Raw genomic sequence first — 8,622 nt, 5'->3', positions numbered from 1 at the left:
AACACTCAGATTTATTATTAAACAAAATAAATATAGCACCTTTATGTTTGGATATTCCCTTAAACACTCCAAACATTTTGTTAATGTCTTTGAAACTCTGATCTCCAACTCTGATCTCTTGCATTGGTCTTCTTCTAATGATTTAAATAGTCTCTATAAGCACTAAGCAATAAGCAATTTGACTCTACTCTAATCTTATACCAAAATTGATGCTGATTGTGGCATCCCACTCTATATGATCATGGTGGCCTTCCTAGAATCGTCGATCCATTAACCTAAGTCATGCTTTCTCCCTCAATGCACACTCTTTTATTATAATTATGTATCGAGTCCAAATCAACACACAAAGAACAAATCCGTTAGTTCTCTCAACACTTTCCCTTAACTCTTCATGGTAACCCCATAAATCATGTCGTTCACAATATTAAATATGTACTCCCTCAACACCAGCCTTTTCTAGCACCTCATGCTTATGACCGAGGGCTAGAACTTAGGTTTAGCTACAGAAAGTGCTAAGGCCTATTCTCCCTATCTGAAAATACCTCCAGATTACAAGCAACTTGACTCTACTCTACTCTTATACCAAAATTGATGTTGACTATGGCATCCCACTCTATATAATCATGGTGGCCTTCCTAGAATCGTCGATCCATTAACCTAAGTCATGCTTTCTCCCTCAATGCACACTCTTTTATTATAATTATGTATCGAGTTCAAATCAACACACAAAGAACAAATATGTTAGTTCTCTCAACACTTTCCCTTAACTCTTTATGGTAACACCCATAAATCATGTCATGCACAATATTAAGTATGTACTCCCTCAACACCAACCTTTTCTAGCACCTCATGCTTATGACCAAGGGCAAGAACTTAGGCTTAGCTATAGAAAGTGCTAAGGCCTATTCTCCTTATCCGAAAATACCTCCAAATTACAAACAAAAATCATTTAAACCTTAAATATACCCAATAATTCTCATATATCAATCTCAATATGGTCATTCAAGGTCCAAATGGATTCGAATGTACCACACCTCTTTGCACTGTTGATTTTGTCTAGCCTAGATTCAACTTATCTGGATAATTCACCTCGTTTACTTGCTCTACAATAATTACATTGTTTTATTATGTACAAGTTCCTCTTCGATTTAATCTATGTGACAATACTACTTCTTCCATAGCTATGACAAATATCTCATTCTTTCCTTCTTAAATGCATTGAAAAATCATTCCTTAATATTCCCCTCTTCTCATGACAATATTTAATAATTAATCATCATCTTCCATACCTACAAAACCTAAATTTATATAAAAAAATATTAATTTCAAAAATATAAGCCTCTTTATCCTCCCTTGGTGTCTCTATTATCAAATCATCATGTTGATTTGAAATTTCCAATCACTTCATGAATTCATTCCAAATTTTATTTTCTTCTTCAATCATAATTCCTTACTCTGGTTCATAATAGTGAATTTCTTCTTCCTCGTAATCATTCCCTCTGATTTCTTCTTCCTTTAACCAATATTTCATAAGCTGCCTTATCTTCTTCCTTGACTTTCTTATAAACAACTTTTTAACATGACATTAACTTGCTTCTTCATTTTCCATCCACAACTTTAGTATTTTCCACTTTCCTGTAGTACCATCATTATTATGCTGAGTTGTTCTTTCATCTTACCCATTTCTCAGTGAAACTCCTTTTCACTCATCTTCTTCATCTTTGTGCCAAAAAAAAAAAAAATCTTTGGAATTCTCCTCCATTTTGTTGTGGCTTTCATTCGAATCCCTGTCATGATTGTCAATAGTCATATTTACTCTTCTTCTGTGAACTTTCTCTTCCACTTGTGAACTACACTAAGCCTCTGTAATAGCAATTATTTTTCCACTTTGCTACAAGTAATTCACCAAGATTCTCTCTCTGAACTTGGCCTTTTGGTAACACTAGTTTTATCCTTTGGAACCTCCTGAGATTCCTCTGCTCCTATGGGCTTCTACATTCTACTCACTCTCAAGAGCTTAGCTTCTCTTTATTTGGAGAGTTCTACCTACATATAGAACTTGTGGATTTGTATCGAAAACTTCTACCCAACCTCAACTAGAAGTTGTTCTCCTCTCTGCTATACAATCTTTGCTACAAGGGTTACCATAATTTCCTCTCTCTTTGCTACTACCTACAATTAATAAATAATTTTTCCAACTTAATTTGGAAACCATAAGACCATATTGATTTCCAAATCTCAATAGATATATTTCTCAAATAAAGTTTTTAGTTCTTACTTCACATTGCTGCAAGATTCTTCTGCTACCAATCTTCTCTAATATTTTCTAAAATTCTGTTTAGAATTCTCCCTGGCTATGCTCCTTGGCTGGAATTGTCTTCTCCTTTGCACTATATTCTCTGTTCTCTCATCTTTTTACTCAACCTCCATAATTACTTGCTTTCACCTGTCAACACAAACACTCAGATTTATTATTAAACAAAATAAATCTAGAACCTTTGTGTTTGGATATTCCCTTCAACACTCTAGACATTTTGTTGATGCCTTCAAAACTATGATCTCTGTCTCTAATCTCCTAAATTGGTCTTCTTCTAATGCTTTAAACAATCCTCTATAAGCATTAAGCAATTTAACTCTATTATACTTTGATACCAAAATTAATGCCAATTGTCGCATCCTACTCTATATAAGCATGATGCCCTTCCCAGAATCACCAATCCATTAACCTGGGTCATGACTTCTACCTTAATGCACACTATATTATTATAATTATGTATCGAGTTCAAAAGAATACACAAAGCACAACTCTATTAGTGCTCTCGACACTTTCCCTTAACTCTTCAAGGTAACCCAATAAAAGCATCTCGTGCATAATATTAAATTTGTACTCCCTCAACACCATCCTTTTCCAACACCTCAGGCTTATGACCGGGGGCTAGAACTTAGGCTTAGCTATAGAAATTGCTAAGCCCTTGTCTCCATATCCAACAATACCTCCATATTACAAACAAAAAAGTTTAAACCTAAAATTGACCCAATAATGCTATTATCTCAATCTCAATTTGGTCATTCGAGATCTAGATGGATATGAATGTACCACACCTCGTTGCACCAAGGATGTCATCTGGATCATTCAACATATCTGGATAATTCACCTTCTTTACTTGTTTTTCAATAATTGCATTGCTTTATTATGTATAGGTTCCTCTTCAATTTACTCTATGAGATAGTACTACCTCTTCCATACCTATGACAAATTTCTCATTTTGTCCTTCTTCAATTCTTTGAAAAAAACATTCCTTGATCTTCCCCTCTTATCATGACAATATTTAATAATTGTTCATCATATTCCATACCTACAAAACCTACATTTATACAAAAATTATTAGTTTCAAAAATATAAGGCTCTCTATCCTTCCTTGGTGTCTCTATTATCAGGTCATCATTCTGATTTTAACTTTCCAAGCACTTCATGAATTCATTCCAAATTTTATTTTCTTCTTCAAGCATAATTCCTTACTCTGGTTCACAATAGTGAATTTATTCTTCCTCATAATTAGTTGCTCCGAGTTATTCTTCCTTTAACCAAGATTTCATCCGCTGCCTTATCTTCTTCCTCAATTTTCTTACAAAAAACTCTTTAACATGCCATTTAACTTGGTTCATTTTCTATCCACATCATTGGTATTTTCCACTTTCCTATAGTACCAACATTATTATGTTAAGTTTTTCCTTCATCTTAGCCATTTCTCGGCCAAAATCATTTTCAATCATCTTCTTCATCATTGTGCCTTTTTCTTTGGAATTCTCCTCCATTTTGTTGTGGCTTTAATTTGAACTGCTCTCATGACTATCAATAGTCATCTTTACTCTTCCTTTGTCAACTTTATCATCCACTTTTGAGATACACTAAGCCTATTCAATAACAATTCTTTTTCCGCTTTGCTACATGTACTTCACCAAGATTCTTTCTTTGAACTTGGCCTTTTGATAACACTAGTTCTCTCCTTTGGAACCTCCTGAGCCTCCTCTACTCCTCTAGGCTTCTATATTCTACTCACTCTCAAGAACTTCTCTACTCTTTATTTGGAAAACTTTACCCACATATGCAACTTGTGGAGTTGTATCAACAACTTCTACCCAACCTCAACTAGAAGTTGTTCTCCTCTTTGCTATACAATATTTGTTGCAAGGGTTACCACAATTTCCTCTATCTCTATTGTACTACCTACAATTAATGAATATTTTTTCCAATTTGATTTGGAAGCAATAATACCATATTTCTTGCCAAATCTCAAAAGATCTATTTCTCAAAGAAATTTCTTAGTTCTTACTTCACACTACTGCAAGACTCTTCTACTACCAATCTTCTCTAAACTTTTCTAAAATTCTATTAACAATTCTCCCCGGCTATGCTCCTTGGTTGGACTTGTCTTCTCCTTTGCACTAGATTCTCTGTGCTCTTATATCTATACTCAACCTCCATAATTACTTTCTTTCAACTGTCAACACAAACACTCAGATTTATTATTAAGAAAAATAAATCTAGCACCTTTACATTTGGATATTCCCTTAAACACTCCAAACATTTTGTTGATTCCTTTGTAACTTTGATCTCTTGCATTGGTCTTCTTATAATTCTTTAAACAGTGCTCAATAAGCAGCAAGAAATTTGACTCTACTCTACTCTTATACCAAAATTGATGTTGATTGTGGCATCCTACTCTATATAAGCATCGCAACCTTCCCAGAATCATCAATCCATTAACTCGGGTCATGCTTTCTCCCTTCATGCACACTATATTATTATAATAATATATCAGGTTCAAATCAACACACAAAGCACAACTTGGTTAGTTCTCTAGACACTATCACTTAAGTCTTCATGGTAACCCCATAAAGCATCCCGTGCACAATATTAAATTTGTACTTCCTCAACACCAGCCTTTTCCAACACCTCATGCATATGACCAGGGGATAGAACTTAGGCTTAGCTATAAAAGGTGCAAAGGACTTTTCTCCCTATTTGACATACTTCCAGATTACAAACAAAAAGCATTTAAACCTAAAATTTTTGCAATAGTGCTCTTATCTCGATCTCAATATGGTCATCCTAGATCCAAATTGATCTAAATCTACCACACCTTGTTGCAGTGTAAATATTATTTACAGGATCCTCCCTAGATATAAATTGCACTCACTTTGATCCACTAGATGTGTATAACATCCTGCCGAAGCAATATGACATGGATATCATGCTAATCCATCATATATGTCTCTTAAGCCTTCTTGCAGGTCCCATGCTAGATATCCACTTATTCTTTACAATTTCTCTTTGATCTGGATGACTTGCATTGGATATCTTCGTACTATGGATCTCATGTTGGATTTCACACTTGTTCTTAATTGGAAATTCGTGGTTCCAGTGGTTGCATTGTTGTGTGGCCCGGGTAACTGGACTACTAAATACAAAGAAACTTATTACAAAACAAATAGACCTAGGATGGAGCCTTGACTTCGATGACAATATTCACTTCAGTTAATAGGAAATTCTATGATAGGTTTTCTCATGAAGTAGTTGTTATGTTTCTCTTGGATTTGTCAAAGGTCAAACTCTTCCTTTACCATAGTTGACAAACTTACACTAGACTTAATCAACCAAATAAATTTTGAGGTAAACAAGAGACTATGGCTCAATTTTGTCTCCACAATCTCTGCAAACTATGGCCATCGATTGTTCTACAACAATCTCATCCTCAATACAGACATGTAATCCAACCTAAATATTCAACTCTACAATTAACTCTCAGACACAAAGAATTAGCATGAAGAAAAAGAGATAGAGGATTTATAATCCGTTAAAGTGTATTAACTCAAAACCCAGATGCCAATTATACACATGGAGGATAATTAAACACAATTTTCACATAGACTTGGCCTAGTTATACAATGATTATTGGCACTTTCTCTCTCTCAGACCTCTCTTAGTCTCTTTTGTCCTTTCTCAATTCTTTGGCCTCCTCTCTCTATTCTAATCTATATCTTCTATACATCTATTTTCATTTACAAGAATCAATTATGTAAAACAATGTTGGTTGTTAGAAATATTGAGAGTGGGGGAGGTGAATCAATATTTCATTCAGTTAGTATTTAAAAAAAATAAAAAAATCAAAGTTAAAGAATGACACAACCAATAAACATATGAACAATGGATACAATCATATAAATGACAAATCACATCAATCCAATCAATCACATCACATTAAGACACTTGATTTTTAGGTGGAAACCCCAAATGGGAAAAACCACCATTGTTATTGTTTGCTTCATCTTCTATTATTATTAAAAATATTTACATCTTGCACTATTGTATACTTTTTCTAGTGTGCAAGCTCCTACCTGTTAAAGGTTACTACATCTACTATATTTTCTAGCTGGCAGTGGAAGGAAGCCACTACTCCCTCAAAGCTCTTATGATCCACGTTTCACAATCTTTTAGACTGGGACCACCATTAATAATCACTGATTTGGTAGGCCAATTTTCAAAATGTTTCAACATGGACCCACATAGATCATTATAATCATTCTGAATAAAAATAAACCAAATATTCTCTACACTCAAAATTTTATAGAAAAAAATTTACAAGACCTTCAATCTATATCTCATCAAATCAACATACTCATCGAAATATATTTCATCAATGACAAAAACCATTCTCTGCTGCAACCACAATCTCTGAACAAGATCCCTCCTGCAATCATCACAATACTATTCTCAAACTGAATCAACAAGAAATATATATTTAATAAACTCCTTAGCATACAAAATATTTGTCAATAAGTGTCATCATAAACATCTAATCACTACGACCCATAAAAATATGTTACTCATCAAAGATATAATGCATTCAAACGAAAGTCCTGAATTCTTAATTTTATTCACAATATGTAATGATACACCAACAAGCTTATAAAACAATAAATTACCTTCTACTAAATTATCATAGATACAAACTCATAATTTTTTCAACCAATAAAAAAACATGTTAACACATCACCATCCAAACTATCATGATGGGGAAAAGCCTGAAATAATACCAAACTCAGTCTTTGCCTTCAACCATACATACAACTTCTAAAATGACAAGAAACAACCTAAAAACGAATGTGAATATTTGGATATCATATAGACCCTTGCAATAGAATAATACTAGAATTTTATGATGCAACAACAGTGAGATAAGAAAACCTATGGAGATGTGATTCAATCAACTACAACATACAAGATTAGAGTCTCTACAAAATTCTTCTTGTGAAAGTATTAAAGAAAAGCCAGTCACATAAACATGTAATATGTATATCCAACACCAAATTCATTCGATCCAAACCATATAGCTCTATTCCCTGTGCATTGAAAGGATCATTGTAAACTCATAATAGGATATTCAGTCATCACTATGTATACTAACTCAGAAATTGAACCACCATTGGAATAAAAAGCTCTAGTAAGAATAATGATCTCTGCAACAACAAGAACTATTTCCCCCTGTATGTCAACTTAGTGCAATCACAAATTATGAACCTTACATAGACTCAAAATTAAATCACAAATACCCTCATTCAGTAAATAACTTGGATCTGTAAAAAAAATATAGATCTACACATATACACCTTCTGCAATACAGGGAAACTCTATATATGTCTATTCAGATCTGTGGATAAAATATGATGCACATGGAGAAACTAAGCCTCACCAATATAATGAATACATCAATCCAAGAAAATTATTAATACATTAATCCATAGCTCTCATATATGTAAATCATGATCAATCCACAAAGAAGAAATAATTCTTACCATACAATGAACCTTGAGATCACATAATCCTCACCCTCTAATGTAAATACCCATTCTAGAACAGAGGAGACACAACTCATGCAAATCGCACACTGAGCTTCTTAAATTCATTTCTCTTTTATAGCCACTTTACCTTGTCAGTACCACAGGAAAATCCATGGGATTTGTTGATGGTAATCATTGATGGGATCAAATAGACATTACACAACCTTTTGCATAAGAATACCTTGGGAGATTCCATGGTTTAGCCTCGATGTTTTTTTTTTCCTACACTTACAGTTAATAACACAACTTATCCGCTTATGAAGTGAATTATAACATAGCTATTTCATTGGAAACTAGCATTATAACACTCGTGCTCAAGATATCTACATTATTAATTCAGATATATTAAAAAAAAAGGACAAAAAATTAAAGTGCTCATAATCTCTCGAAACTAGTGTCAATTTGTAGTGTTCATCTTCCTAATTCCAATGATGCTTGAATAACCTCAATCTAACATCGTATGAAGAAGTTATGACATTCTGAAGTTTTTGACCAACAACTAAAAAGTCAATAGCAGAGTTCATTAGGTCGCTAACGGGGAAATATGTACATATGATGTCATCAATTGATTGTGAAAGGTATGGTTGATGGAGGACCAATCAGGTCTTGACACATGACATCTTTGTATGGGTACAAGTGCCGCATTTTGATTGGTTGTTGAGTTTGAGGTGGCCCAATCAAAGACCACCACATGGCCCAATGAGAGGGCAGTATGTGGCA

Source organism: Pinus tabuliformis, chromosome 4_1 (assembly GCF_031772625.1).
Source record: "Pinus tabuliformis cultivar Carrire ecotype Pingquan chromosome 4_1, CPIR1, whole genome shotgun sequence".
Lineage (NCBI taxonomy): Eukaryota > Viridiplantae > Streptophyta > Pinopsida > Pinales > Pinaceae > Pinus > Pinus tabuliformis.
Note: the sequence above shows the minus strand (reverse complement) of the source record.